We start from the raw sequence: 16127 nt of genomic DNA, 5'->3' as shown, positions 1-16127 counted from the left end.
TTAAGGCTCAATGTCAAGAAGACAAAGATTCTTACCACTGGACCAATTGGCAGCCTCAGGATGGATGGTGAAGTGATTGAAATTGTTCACAGCTTCAGTTTGTTTGGCTCCGCAGTCAACACTCTCAGCACCAGTAGCCAGGAAATTAAAAGATGTATTGCCATGGGAAAGTCTGCTGTTAGGGACTCTCCAAAGTACTGAAGAGCAATGATGTCTCTCTGGAGACTAAGGTGAGTCTGATACAGGCCATGGTCTTCGCAATCTCCTGTTATGCATCAGAGAACTGGACAATGAGTAGTGAGGATAGGAAGAGAATTGAGGCCTTTGAGCTGTGGTGCTGGAGAAGAGTTGAGGGTACCAGCAACTGCTAGGAAAACAAATAGATTCATCCTGGAAAGGGTCAAACTGGGCGGCTCCCTGGAGGCAAAGATTCTGAGGCTCCGTCTAACATACTTTGGACATATTGTAAGGAGTGACCAGTCCTTGGAGGGGGACATCATGCTTGGTAGGGTGGAGTGACAGTGCAGGAGGGGAAGGCCCTCTATGAGGTGAATTGCTTCAGTGACTGGGGCTATTGGGATGGGTCTATTGGAGATGGTGCGATTGGCACAGGAAAGAGCGGACTTTAGGGCTATTGTACGTAGGGTCACTATGAATCGCAAACAACTCAATGGCACATAACAATAACAACAACATGCAACCATTCTACCTCTATTTTTCATTCCATTTTTCATATGTGATTGTCTGATTCAAAGTAGCCTTTAACAGTCTATTTCATCTCACTAGTGCTTGAAATGTCAATGTTACTCACTCCATTTTATTTTTTACAACTTCTAATATTCCTAAATACATACTACATGTATACCACATTACCATTTTCAAGGATGTTAGCAACTATTTACCCTCATTTTAATTGACTGCTAATTTGTAATCTACCTCTAACACAGTATTCCTTTATTTTCATCGCAGTCAGTCGCTTGTCTTGGGCTCATGCGCAGAGTGCTTGTCGGAGCTGGTCCTGTTGTATACTGTGATTTCCGCTAAGTTATTGGGAACTTTTTCAGTAGACTAGTGAAGGCTTCGTGTGCGCAGATATTGTTGTCGTATGAAGTTGAACACGGCAGAAGAAGAAGACTACATGTCTGATTCCTTTGTTAATGTCCAGCAAGATGTTAGGCCAGGCTTACCAATGCTGAGGCAAGTACGAGAAGCTCGTCGAAAAGAAGAAAAACAACAAGAAGCTAATTTGAAAAATAGGCAGAAGAGTTTAAAACAGGAAGAACAAGAAAGACGTGACATTGGGTTGAAGAATGCACTAGGTTGTGAAAACAGAGGGTTTGCTTTGCTCCAAAAGATGGGATATAGGAGCGGCCAGGCTCTTGGCAAGAGTGGAGATGGTATTGTTGAACCAATTCCACTCACTGTCAAAACAGGCAAAGGTGGTATTGGTCACGAGACATCATTAAAACGAAAAGCAGAAGAAAGATTAGAAAGCTACAAAAGAAAAGTTCACATGAAAAACCAAGCCCAAGAAAATGCTGCAGAACAGTTTCGAATGCGCCTTAAAAATAAGCAAGATGAAATGAAGCTAGAAGGAGATCTCAAAAGAAGCCAACGAGCCTGTCAGCAGTTAGATAATCAGAAGAATATTCAAATTCCCAGAGAGTCATGGTACTGGTTAAGGCCGGAAGAGGAGAGTGAAGAGGAAGAAGAAAAAGAAGATGAAGATGAATATAAGAGTGAAGATTTAAGTGTACTGGAAAAGTTACAAATACTGACTGATTATTTAAGAGAAGAACATTTGTATTACATAAGGTTTTCTGAGATCTACTATTTCAGAAGTGGTTGGCTAATCTTACTTCCTAGTCTGTCTTTAGAGGCAATATGTATTATTTATTTGAAAGGGTAGAGTTATGTCAAGTGTTGTACATATGAATTTTTTAGAATTTGTTAGATGTTGTTAATGAACGGCAATCTATTTTCCAGGGATTATTTCAATGGCCTAAAACCTTCTACAGATGGAATTATTACTATACTTGACAAAATGCTAAAGCTATACAACTCTTTTTCATGGCTGATATAAACTTTAATTTGTACATTTTCCTGTAATTATTAAAATGTATTAGTACGTTTATACATTCTGTTGTAGCCACTTTTTAATGATCTTCAGGAGGATTTTGCTTTTATCTGATATTAATGATATAATTCAATAGTTTCCACATTCTGTGGGATCGTCTTTCTTGGAAAAGGGAACACATATGAAGCTCTTCCAATACATTTGCCTCCAAATTTCTTGGCATACAAAGACTGGTGAGTACATCCAAGGCTGTATCTGTTGACTGAAACAAATCAATTCGTATCTCATCAATTTCTGAGACCTTGTTTTTTTGCCAATGCCTTCAATGCAGCATCCACTTCCTTCTTCACTACCACTGGCTCCTGTTCATATGATACTTCATGAAATTTTTCAGTGTTAATCAGTTCTTTCCAGTACAGTACCTCTTTGTAGTTCCTCCATCTTCTTTTGATGCTTTCTAGGTCATTCAATATGTGGAAAATTGGCAAATGAGAGGAAGACTCTTGACAAGGCAGATTAACATAGTGACTCCTGCAATGGGCTCTTTAGTCAGAAAATATGAGAATGGAACAGGATAGAACAGGGTTCAGGTCTGTTGTTCATAGGGTCGTTACAAGTTGTATTTGATAGCACCTAACAACAATAATGAAAACAACAAGTTTGTATGTAATATTTCTAATCCTCAATGGCAAATAAAGATTAGATTTATAAGAAAAATAAAAGAAAAATTACAAATTATCAGTAATTGATATAATTACTTTTTTATAATATGGAAGTGAAAATTAAAGGTTTTTTCTTTAAAAAAACCTTATTTCTTATATTATTTGATTGAACATTTATGGTGCAACTTGCTTTTCCATTAAATAATTCATGTTTACTTTGTTTTATGACATTCACTGCAGCCTTTACAATATAAAAGTAATATCTCCATTCCCTCCTTAATATTACCTTTTCCATTAATTCTTTTTTCTTAAACTTTTTTATTTTTTGAGTTTTTCCTTGGGAAAATGCTGTTATTTTTTCTCACAGAGTTTATTGTTCTACGGAGTACACAACTCCTTGGTATTATTGTTCATGTGTATATGCTTGTCTGTAGGTTGAAAGATGCACCTCAAATAGTCACTTGTAACCATGCTACGCACCAAAGTAGGCTATAAAGCACTGTCTGTTTAGACTCCTATGCCAGCTGACTGATTTCCCACTCTCTGCCCTCATCCCAAAGACTATTCCCCAGAGACCCAAAATTAAATCACACATTCCCTCAAGATGTTTGTTTATGCTTAAAATGTGTATATAACTTTACCATCTGCTTACTATATTTGATATATTTATAGCATATGCAACTATGTATTTGGGAATATCATCTTCCAATACTATATATGCTTATAAATGTAGTCCCTGTCACCTTTTCATATATGTTCCCCTTTCTTGTGACTATGCATTGACTTATAGGCTAATTCTCACTACTAATGAGAATGAAAGATTCTGTGTGAATGACAGTTGAATTTAGTTGTGTAACTATTACGAACTTCTTGTTTTCTTTAGAGATACTGTGCTTTATGGTATATTCACTCCCCTTTCATATACATTAGTACCTATCTATTTTTGTTGTTGTTGATTGCCATCGAGTCAAGCACGACTCATAAAAACTCTATGAACAAAAAAACCTAATGTCTTTCCCTAACTGTTGTCATAACATTAATATAACATATAAGCAAGATTCTGCTAAGAATTATCCAAAAGCCACTGGAATAGCACATCCACAGAGAACTGCCAGATGTGAGTCTAGGTTTAGAAGAGGTTGTGATACTAGAGATATTATAGCTAAAGTTAGATGGATTTTGATTGAAAGCAGAGAATACCAGAGGAATGTCTATCTGTGTTTCCTTGACTATGAAAATGCCTTCAACTTTTTAGATCACAATTATTGCGGCTAACTGTGAGAAGAATGAAAACCCAGAACACTTGATTGTGTTATTAAAAATTTATACTTGGTAAAAGAGGGAGTCATCAGAGCAAGGAAACATTACATGGTTTAAAATAAGGAAGAGTGTAGGCCAGGAATGTGTTCTATTTCTATATGTAGAACAGACTATCCGGGAGGCTGGGCTCTATGAGGGGGAAATTGGCATCAGGATTTGAGGAAGCCTCATCAAAAACTTGCATTATGCGGATGACACAACCTTGCTTGCTAAAACTGAGGAGGAGCTGAAGCACTTGCTGCAGAAGGCTACAAACTTGCAGCCTTCAATATGGATTGAAGCTAGCATTAAGAAGACAAAGATTCTCTCCATTCTGCCATTCTCACAATTGGCAGTATCAAGATAGAAGGTGAAAAGATTATTAACAGCTTTAGTTTGCTTGATTCCACAATCAATACTCTTGGCACCAGCAGTCAGGAAATCAAAGATGAATTGTATTGGGAATGTCTCTTGTCAAGGACATCTCTAGAGTACTAAAGAACAATTATGTCAGTCTGGAGACCAAGGTATGCCTGATCCAGGCCATAGTCTTCACAATTACGTGCTATGTATCAGAAAGCTGGATAATGACTAGGGATAACAGAAGGAGAATTGATGCCTTTGAGCTGTGGGCATGCTGAAAGGAGAGAAAAGTCCTTGGAAAGGGACATTATGCTTGGGAAGCTGAAGGAACAGTGCAGGAAAGGAAGACCCTGAATGAGGTGGATTGACTCCTGTGATTGGAGTAATAGGAATAGGTACATGAGAGAAGACAGTAAAGTTGGCTCAGGATAGAGCATGGTTCAGAGCTGTTGTACATAGAGTCAATATGAGTTGCAGTTGACTTGAGGGCACATAACAACATTATCTAATAGTTTTCCCTCCCCTCCTCTCCTACTCCTGGTAACAATCAAAGAATGTTTCTTACTATATGTAAATTTTCCCATGACTTTTTATAATAGTGGACTTACTTTCTTTGTCCTTTTATGATTGACTTATTTCTCTCTAAATAATGTCCTCCATACATGCTTACTGAGCTCTAATGGTTTAGTGTTGGAAGCAGGAGTGGCATCCATTTCCTAAACAACATGCTTCTGTAAATTCTATGACTTTTGATAAATTATGATATTACTAGAAAGGCTTCAGGCTTTTTGTTCATAGGGTCACTATGAATTGTGTTCTACTCCATGGCGATCAACAACACAACAATGGCCTAGTGGGTAAAGTGCTGCACTGCCAACTCAAAAGCATACAGTTCTAATCAACCAGTTGTTCTATAAGTAATCTCCAGGTTAATTGGACAATCTCCAGTATCATTCACAGCCTACATAAACCTGCTGGAGAGTAGCTTTGACTTCCAACTTAATCGATCACAACAAGAATGTTTATGATACAGTTTATCTAGTCATCTGTTAATGGTACTTAGGTTATTTCCATGTCTTTTCTATTGTGAAAAAGTTTGTCATGAACATGGGTGTATGTAAATCTGTTGGTACTGCAGCTCTTTATTTCTTTAGGGAAGATGTCTAGCAATGAGACTGAGAGATCACATGGTATTTCTATTTGCAAATATTTAAATAAATTTCATATCATTCTGCACAGAGGAGATTATGTGTGTGTGTGTGTGTGTGTGTGTGTGTATTTCATTAAACAATGTATGAGAAGGAGCATGTGGTGATGAAGGAAGAACTTAAAGCTGCTCTGAAAGAATTGGCAAAAAACAAGATCCCAGGAATTGATGGCATACCAATTGACATATTTCAACAAACAAACACTTCCCTGGATGTGCTCACTAAGTTGTGCAAAGAAAACAGGAGAACAACCACCTGGCAAATTGACTGGAAAAGATCTGTATCTGTTGTCATCCTAAGGAAAGATGATCGGAAATTATTGAACAATATCATTGTTATCACATGAAAGCAAGATTCTGCTGAAGATTATAAAAAATGACTGAAATGGCACATCAACAGAGAGAACTCCCTGAAGTGCAAGCTGGGTTTAGAAGAGGCTGTGGCACTAGAGATATTATAGCTAATGGATCTTTGCAGAAAGCAGAGAGGACCGGAAGAATGTCTATCTGTGTTTTATTGACTCTGCAAAGGTGTTTCACTGTGTGGATCACAACAAACTGTGGCTGACTCTGAGAAGAATGGGAATCCCAGGACACTTAATTCTGTTTATGTGAAGCCTATACTTGGATCAGGAGACAATCATCAGAACAGAGCAAGGAAACACTGTATGGTTCAAAATTGAGAACAGTGTATGCCGGGGATGTGTCCTATCTCCATATCTTTTCAATCTATATGCAGAAAAGATTATCCAGGAGGCTGGGCTCTATGAGAAGAAATGTGGCATCAGGATTGGAGACAGATGCATCAACAATCTCTGTTATGCAGATGATACAACCTTGCTTATTGAAGCTGAGGAGGACCAGAAGCTCTTGTGGCTGAAGGTCAAGGACTGCAGCCTTCAATATGTGAAGCTCACAGATTCTACCACTGGGTCAATTGGCAGCATCATGATAAATGGTGAAGAGATTGAGATTGTTAACAGCTTAGTTTGCTTGGCTCCACAATCAATACTCTTGAGACCAGCAGCCAGGAAAGTAAAAGGCAGATTGCATTGGGAAAGTCTGCTGTCAAAGACCAATCCAAAGTACTGAAGAGTAATGATGTCTGTCTGGAGACTAGGGTGTGCCTGATCCAGACCATAGTCTTTGCAATTACTTGTTATACATCAGAAACCTGAATAGTGCTAGAAATAACAGAAGGAGAATTGATGCCTTAGAGCTCTGGTACTGGATAAGAATATTGAATATATCATGGACTGCTAGGAAAACAAATAGGTTCATCCTATTTGAGGGTGACATCAGGTTGCTCCTTAGAGGCAAGGATTCAGAAGCTTCGTCTGATCTACTTTGGACGTGTTACAAGGCAAGACCAGTCCTTGGAGAAGGATTTCATACTTGGTAGGGTGGAGAGAAAGCATGAGAGAGGAAGACCCTTGATGAGTGAAAGTGGTTTAAAACAGGTTAAACATTTAGTAAGAATTATAGTTAAACAGAAAATTCAAGCTAGATAAATAAGTGGTAAGACAGGTTAAGACTAGAATGTATGAGAATATAACTATTTGTCTTTGCCATTATTATTTTTATTTCACAGGTTTTAATAGATAAGCTAACCTATAATTACTAGGGAGCTATGAATAGAATAGCTCTTTGGATAGTAGGACCCTGAAACACATTTACACTTAACAAGAGGTGATTCATTCTTAGAAGGTGTTGGAAAAGCTGCAATTCTCATAAACAAAAAAAAGAGAATTCTCTTTTTCAGGGGTTGCTGCTTTTTACACTTTGTAAAACATGGCTACGTATGAAACCATTATTCAAGAGTAAAAATTATCCCAGGAAGTTATTAAATATGCTTTCATATTCTTCATATTCTGGAATATGGTTGTTATTATTATGTGCCACCATGTCAGAACTCACAGCTGATACTCCAACAGGTTTTCAGAGGCTTAAATTACATAGAAGAGATTACCCATCTTTCACCCATGAAGTACCTAGTATGGTCAAGTCATCTACCTTTGGGTTAACAGCACAAATCTTTACCTCTTAGGTCACCAGAGCTCTCTTCATCCTGTAATAGTTCACACACACACACACACACACACACACCCCAAACTTTAATGAATGAGCTGGAGTCTCTTGAAAATGTTATTTATCATATGCTTGTTGCCACAGAGTTAGAGTTGAACCTTTCAGTGTGTTTTCAAGGCTATAAATCACAGAGAAAGAGACTAACTTTTTTTCTCCCACTGAACAGCCTGTGGATCCAAATCACCAGAGAGATATGGCCTTTGGATAATCAGCAAAACTTCCTATAGATTAGGCCACCAGAGTTATTTTTGATCATATGTTGTTCTTCTTGTTGTTACATGCCATTAAGTTGCCTGTGACTCATAGAGACCCTATGTACAACAGCTCTGGGCCCTATTCGACCCTGAGCCAATTGTACTGTTTCTGACTCACCTTACCACCATTACCTTTGTTGCTGAATCAATCCATCTTATCCAGGGTCTTCCTCTCTTGCACTGTCCCCTCCACCCTCCCAAGCATGACATCCCTCTCCTAGGATTCATCCCTCCTTGAAACATGCCTAAAGTATGTCAGATGGAGCTTTAGGATCCTTCCCTCCCAGGAGCAATCTGGTTTCACACTCTCTAGGATGAACCTGTTTGTTCTGTTAGTAGTCCATGATATATTCAATGCTCTTCTCCAGCACCACAGCTCAAAGGCTTCAGTTTTCTTTTTATCATCCTAGTCATTATACAGCTTTCTAATGCACAGCACATAATTGCAAACACCATGGCCTGGATCAGATGCGCCTTAGTCTCCAGAATGACATCATATATGTGATCATATAGCAATTTCTTAATATAAGCACACATTGAATTGGAAACAAATACATATTTGGAAATTGGATTTTTGTTTTATTTTCTTCAATTACATTATGCAAAACTTTAATATAGGCATAGATACGCAAACACAAATGAAATAGATTTTCTCAATTTAAGTTTACAATGTATTGACAAAAAAACAACCACCAAGATAAAACAAATCCATAATGCAATGTAATAAAAGGTAAAATTTTGAAAAGATAAAGGGGGAAATTATTTAAGAGGAAAAAAGGAAAATGGTGGGTAACTTATTGAGGCAGATCTAGAGAAAGGACTGAGATTTTTTTCATATCTTGCTACTAATGTCTGTTTATTCATATGCTTATTTTCTTAAAAGGAGAGGAAGTATTTAACAGGCAGAAATAAAGTGCTAAATTATGCCGTGTAAAATTATTGAATGTTTACGTAACATCGAATTGGTCCAAATGAGTAAAGGTACACAAAGGAAGTGGTTACAGAAATAGACAAATGCTCTTCTACTAAACATGATCAGCATCATCCTATAGATATTTCCCCAAATGCAGTTGTCTTCTCATTTAGAGAAATGGTTAGGTATCAAACCCCTTGTAAGTATTCTCCGATACTCTAAAGGAAGGAGTCCTCTCCAATTTTCTCACATATGCTTGTTTTTCATTTTTCTTTCATACTAATACTTAAAATATATCCATAATTATATACATATATTTATATATAAGTATTAAATATATTTCTATTTAATCTGGAATTCAATTTATAATTTAATGTATAACAAATACATATTTGTAGTAAATATATATTAAATACATATGTAATTTCATTTCAGCAGCACATATATTAAAACTGGAATGATACAGAAAGCATTAGCATGGCCATTGCACAAGGATGATATACAAATTTGTGACATTTTTTCTTATTTTTATGAGAATGGTAGAGAAAAGAATAGGGTTCAGACTTATTGTTAATATTGTTGTTATGTATGGTTAAGTTGTTTGAAAATCATAGGGACCCTATATACAACAGCCCAAAACCCTGCTCTATCACTTGCCAATCTTATTGTCTCCAACACACCTAGTCCCATTACCCCAGTCACTGAATAAATTCATCTCTTTGAGGGTTTTCCTTTCCTGCACTGTCCCTTCACCCTCCCAGTATGAAGTCCCTCTCCAAGGACTGCTCCCACCTTGCAATATGTCCAAAGTATGTCAGACAAAGCTTCAGAATCCTTGCCTACAAAGAGCATCCTGGCTTCACCCTCCAAAGGATGAACTTGTTTGTTCTCCTAGCAGTCCATGGTATATTCAGTACTCTTTTCCAACACCACAGCTCAAAGGCATCAATTCTCTTTCTATCATCCCTAGTCATTGATTGTCCAGCTTTCTGATGCATAGTAAGTAATTTCAAAGATCATGGCCTGTATCAGGGACACCTTAGTCTCCAGACTCAGATCATTGTTAATTCAGTATTTTGGAGAGGTCTCTGACAGCAAATATTCCCAGTGCAATTCTTCTTTTAATTTCCTGGCTGCTGGTACCAAGAGTGTTGATTGTAGAGCCCAGCAAACTGAAGCTGTCAACAATCTTAATCCCTTCACCATCTATCATGATGCTGTCAATTGGCCCATTGGTGAGAATCTGTTTTCTTGATGTTGAGCTTCACCATATTGAAGGTTGTAGTCCTTGAATTTCAGGAGCAAGAGGTTCAGGCCCTTCTCAGTTTCAGCAAGCAAGGTTGTGTCATCTGCATATGCAGACTGTTGATGTTTCTGCCTCTAATCCCGATGCCACATTTCTTTTCATAGAGCCCAGCCTCCCAGATAGTCTGTTCCACATACAGTTTGGAAAGATATGAAGACAGAACACATTCTTGACACATACTCATCCCAATTTTGAACCATGCAGTGTTTCCTTGCTCTGTTCTGATGACTGCCTCCTGGTGCAAGTATAGGTTTTGTATAAGCACAATCAAGTGTTCTAGGATTCACATTCTTCTCAGAGTCAGGCACAGTTCTTTGTTATCCACACAGTCAAATGTCTTTGCATAGTCAATGAAACACAGATATACTTCTGGTCCTCTCTGCTTTCAGCCAGGATCATCAGACATTAGCTATAATATCCCTAATACCATGGCCTCTTCTAGATCCAGCCTGCACTTCAGGAAGTTCTCTGTTCTTGTGCTGTTCCAGTAGTTTTTGGATAATTATCAGTGCAATCTTGTTTGCATGTGATATCAATGATACTGTTTGATAATTTTCACACTCTGTTGGATCATCTTTCTTTCAAATGGGAACAAATACAGATCTCTTCCACTCAGTTGGCAAGGTGGTTGTCCTCCAGATAGGGCCACTAAAAGTCTAACTTGGCTTGATGACAACTAGCAAAAGCAACAATAATATACATATATACTAGAACACCTGATTGTGCTCATGTGAAATCCATACTTGGACCAGGAAGCAGTCATAAGGACAGCATTAAGAAATAATGTGTCAGGGATGTATCCTTTTAATGTACCTTTTTAATCTATATAAAGAACTGATTTATTTGGGAGGTTGGAGTTTATGAGGAAGAATATGACTTCAAGTTTGGAGGAATATGCTTCAATACCCTGTGCTATGCAGATTACAGCTTTCCAAAACTGAAGAGGATCTGTGTTTGCTGGAGAAGGTCAAGGATTGCAGTCTCCAATATGGACTGAAGGTCAACATGAAGAAAACAAAGTTTTTCACCAGTAGGCCAATTTGTAGAACCATGATAGATGGAGAGGAGATTGAGATTGTTAACAATTTCAGTTTACTCAGGTCCACAGTCTACACTCTTGGCTCCAGCAGTTAGGAAACCAAAAGACAAAATGCATTGGCTTTGAGGATATCTGCTGTCAAGGACCTTTCCAGAATGTAAAAAAGCAATGAAAATATCAGTCTAGTGACTAAGGTGCGCATAATCCAGGTATAATTTTTGTAATTATTGGTTCTGCATCAGAGAGCTGGACAATGAATGAGAGAAGGATTGATACTTTTGAGTTGTGGTGCCCATGAAGAGTATTGAACATGAGTATTGAACAAAAGTATGTACTGCTGGGAAAACAAACAGGTCAAGAGGGTGAAGCCAAGTTGCTCCTTGGAGACAAGGATTTTGAAGCTCTGTCTCAGATACTTTGCTCCTGATATTGGCTCAGGATCAGGCAGAGCTCAGAGTTATTGTATGTTTGGTTGCAATGAGTTACAGTTGATGCAACACCACATAACAACAACAATATATACATACATGTGCAAATACTTTTTTCATGTGCCTTTATACTAAGAAATATGTTTGATAATGGCAGCAATATATCTTTACAGTTCTTGGAGTCACATGAATATCTAATATAGGGATGCACAGCATATATTAACAAAACCAAAAGAGATACATGAAAAGTTTAGTCTTCATATAATCCCATTCACCTAATGGATTGTCTATGTTTAAATTAAGCAAAGAAATAATTTTAAAATCAATGACAAATATTAAAAAATGAAATATTTACTCTCTAATGATCACAGTCTCATTCAGAAAGTCTGTTTTCATAAAAAATATACCTAGATCAATTATTTAAAAAATAATAGTAAAGCATAAATAGTAAAGACTAATCAAGAAGGGAGAGAAGTATAATGAAAAGGAAAATTGTTGCACTGAAAGCAAAAAATAAAAAAAAAACGAACCCAACAACATCAAAACCAATATAAAAACCAAAACAACCAAAGCCAAAAAAACAAACCCTGGATATTGAAAGATTAAATTAAAAAGTCTCTTCTGATGAAGATTCATAGTAGATGAAAGAAAAAATGTTTTTCATAAAGACCTTTCAACTTATTTCCCACCACTTTCAATGCCCAAAATGTACTTGTCAATCTTTAGGCTACTAAAACACTAGCATACTCTATTGTTATACAAAACTTCTCCATTAACTAGAACTGTCTTATGGACTTATTCTTTCTTCCAAAAGACATTGTTCTTTCTATGTATGATAGTTTTTAAACATATTTGTAAATTCTTTGTCACTTCTTCCATCCAGAGATGAAGCCTATATTTCATCTTCCATTTGAAGCTGGGTGGGCTTGTGCTAGGCTCAAAACTAAAGGATTGAGATAGAAGGGACACTGATGTCTGAGGCTTGGTGATAAAAACTAAAGCAGCTGCTACCTTATCCCTGAAACAGTCACAGGGGGAACCCTGAGTCATTGGGACAGTCTAAGGACATCATGTTTTCTTTCAAATTTTCAGTGGACATATATGGTCATGCTGGATGGTGCCTCTACAAAATAATGCTTGCTGTGAAGAGAGAATAAAATGAGTCTCGAGTTTCATGCATTTTTCACTTATATTTCCTTGGAAATAGTCTCAGAAACTTGTTGAAGGATTGTCATGACTTGGAAATGACTCAAGAGTGAACAGTTTCATTTTGTTTTTCTGGTGCAGTGATTAAAGTTTGTAAGGGTTAACTTGAGGTCAGCTGTTGTAACTCACCAATTACTCTGCAGAAGACAGACTTGGCAGTCGGCTTCTATAAAGATCATAACTTCAGATATTCTATAAGACAAATCCTTTTTGTCCTGTAGTCAAAACCAGCAGGATGTAAATAAGTTTTATTGATATTGATTGAATTAAATACTGGTGCTATGTGCTGTTGAGTATGTTCCATCTCACATACTTTGGGTCTGTGGCCAGGAGAGACCAGTCCTTGGAGAAAAACATCATGCTTGGAAGGGTGGACGGACAGCACAGGAGAGAGAGGAGACCTCAGATAGGATGAATTTATACAAATTCTGGGGCAATGGGGGTTGATGTGTCAGAACTAGTGAGACTGGCTCAGGACAGGGAAGGGTTCAGAGCTGCAGTACATAGGGTCGCTGCTATACGTCACAGGTAACTCAAAGACACATAATAACAACATATTATATTGGTTGTTTTTTGTTTGCTTTTATTTAAGCCTCTTGCTTAAGGGCCTTTGTATTTAAAAGTCAGTTGTTATATTTTGAAGGAACATTCTTCTAAGAGGTACAGCACTTTTCTGTCAATTTGCTTTAGTGAGGTAACTTGGGGTAGCTGTGAAGCTGAACCTTGTGCCATTGGGTTGTCAAATGCCACCACAGTTACCCATGGTGGACAGTGTTTGGTGGAGCTCCCAGTTTGAGACAGGTTTGGAAGCAGGAGTGGCACCCACTTCTTAAACAACATGCCTCTGTAAACTCTATGAAATTTAATAAATTATGATAGTTATCGAAAAGCTTTAGGTCTTTTTTTGATAGGGTCACTATGAGTCATGCTTTACTCAACAACAATCAACAACAACTAGTGGCCTCATGGTAAAAAGTGGCATTGCAAACCCAAAGACAAGCAGTCTGAAACCACCAGCTGCTCCATGGAAGAACTACAGTGGCCTCATTAGGTGAGATATTTACTGCCTCTGAAAACTTGCTAAAGATCAGCTATGAGTTGGTTTCAACTCAATGGCAAACAACAATATATAGCTATTTGGTTATATTACATTTATTTCAATACATTGACTTTTATTTTTTTTCAATATCACCATAAAAAGGCTCTAAAAAACAGGTGTATTTCTCTCAAATACCACAAGGTGTCCTTGATACAAGAATGTATGTTATTGTTTTTGTCTTTGTCAGGTGTCATCAAATTATATATGACTCACAGCAACCCTATGAACAACAGACATGAACTCAATTTCATCTTGTTCCATCCTCATAATCTCTGACCCACTCAAACTCAACATTGCAGTTACTGTGTCGATCCACCTGGTTGAGGCTCTTCCTCTCCCCACCTTTTCAAGTATGATGTTCCTCTCCAAGAAGTAGCCTCTCATAGCATAATGTCCAAAGGCAAAGCTGCATTCATCTTTGCCTCCAAAGAGCACTCTTGTTGCACCTTCTACAGGACCTATCTATTCTTTGCCAGGTCATAGAATATTTATCACTCTTCTCCAACACCACACTCAAAGGCATCAATTTTCCTGTAATCTTCATTCATAATACAGCTCTCAGATGCTTAACAAGTGATTGAAAAGGCAATACCCTAAAATGGGTGGACCTTACTCCTCAGACTAACATCATTGCTCTTTAGTAATTTGTAGAGGTCCCTGACTCATTAGCTCTCTCTGCTGGCAATCTTGTGGAAAAAGCTGGAGCAGGCACTCTTGGCTTGGCACGCCCACTGCAATCCATGGAAGAACATGCTATAGAGCCACCATCATCCCTGGACACAGGAAAATTTGGCTATATGGCTATCAACTGATTGCACCAGTTACTTGATGATGAATTGGATCCCTTTCAGCTAATGAAGGTAGTAGAGAGAGAAATAAAGAGAAAGGAAGGAAGGGAGAAAGGGAGGGAGGGGACGGAGGGAGAGAGAAACACAAAACAACAACAACACACACACACAAATATTAAAAACTTCAAGGTGAAGGGAAAATAGAAAGGCAATCTTTTCTGTAAAGACAAAGTGAAAAAACACTTAAAGATAAGGGTGAGGATAGGCCAATGTTTGACATATTTAAGAATGTGGTGATTTTTTAAAAGATTGAGAAGGCTGTGGACGTGGAATGGACTGAGCAAATGGATTTGATTCTTGTAGCGTATGTGAATTTGTTAGACATAGTGGACATCATAGATCTTCTTTTTCACATTATACTGGCCTGAAATATGAAGACAAATGTGGAGGTAGATCTCACAACTGGGTAGCTGTCAAAGATGAATTAGCAGTGTCCCAAATACATTTCAAAACAAATGTCATATAATTGCCGTATCGTGGCTCAATCAAATATTTCTGAGGATACACTCAAAGTGAAGAACATACAGAAGCCAACTCTGAGACAAAAGAAAATGAAGTTGAAGAGGAAAGAAAGAGCATCCAAAAGAAATGGCATTGGATAAGTGGAAGCTTATTCAAAATGAAGACCTGAATAAAGTAGAATTTAATATCCACAAACCAAATGAAGTTTCTGAAGGACAGTGGAAAACAGGACTTATTCTTCATAAGTCAAAGTGAATAGGCCCATTCAAAAGACTTGACTACATATCATTGTTTCTGGAAGCCAGCAAATGATATATAGTATCTCAGCTCGAGATAAATTTTCAGTGACCTTGCCGCCCAGGATTTGGAGGTAAGTGAGAGAGAGGATGACATGGGCATGATGGGTGTTCCAACCATGGCAGCAGGACTCACAAGTCCAGTGCTTCCGCTCCTGATGTAGATGATACAAATTCTTAGCTCTGTTTTAACAGGAGATGGCATAAAACTACTCTGGTTACATAGTGGAGCCTCCCCTTTTAGGTTTGTATGCTTAAAGATCCCAAAGAACTAAGAAATTATTTTTTTAAAAAAAGACTGTCATTCATTCATACCACTCATATTAAAGACTAAGGTTTAACAGTTTTGAAAATTAATTTCTCTCACAACAAAAAAGGAATAGGGTTGGTGTATTTAGGTTTTCTTTTTATAAATATATTGGTAGCAGGTATGTTTTTATATTTTTAGAGATCATGCATTCTTCACAAATATTTTTATATTGGTGCTTGCAAATATGTATTTCCAAACTTGAAATAGAGGTGTGAAGAGTGAGTGCCAGTTTAAAAAGAAAAATAAATACTCAATAAACATTTTCTCATT

At 37.5% G+C, this 16127-nt stretch overlaps 1 pseudogene across 1 annotated transcript; it reads left to right on the top strand.

The window, feature by feature from the left end:
- Positions 1 to 1105: 1105 nt before the first annotated feature.
- Positions 1106 to 15728, top strand: LOC102864827 (annotated as a pseudogene). Its single transcript, XR_438992.1, has 2 exons — positions 1106 to 1844; positions 15047 to 15728. The product of XR_438992.1 is annotated as a plasminogen activator inhibitor 1 RNA-binding protein-like (transcript).
- Positions 15729 to 16127: the final 399 nt, after the last annotated feature.

The sequence above is a fragment of the Elephantulus edwardii genome, unplaced genomic scaffold (assembly GCF_000299155.1).
Source record: "Elephantulus edwardii isolate Elephantulus edwardi_28Jun2011 unplaced genomic scaffold, EleEdw1.0 scaffold00240, whole genome shotgun sequence".
NCBI lineage: Eukaryota > Metazoa > Chordata > Mammalia > Macroscelidea > Macroscelididae > Elephantulus > Elephantulus edwardii.
This window is presented reverse-complemented; position numbering and strand designations above follow the sequence as displayed.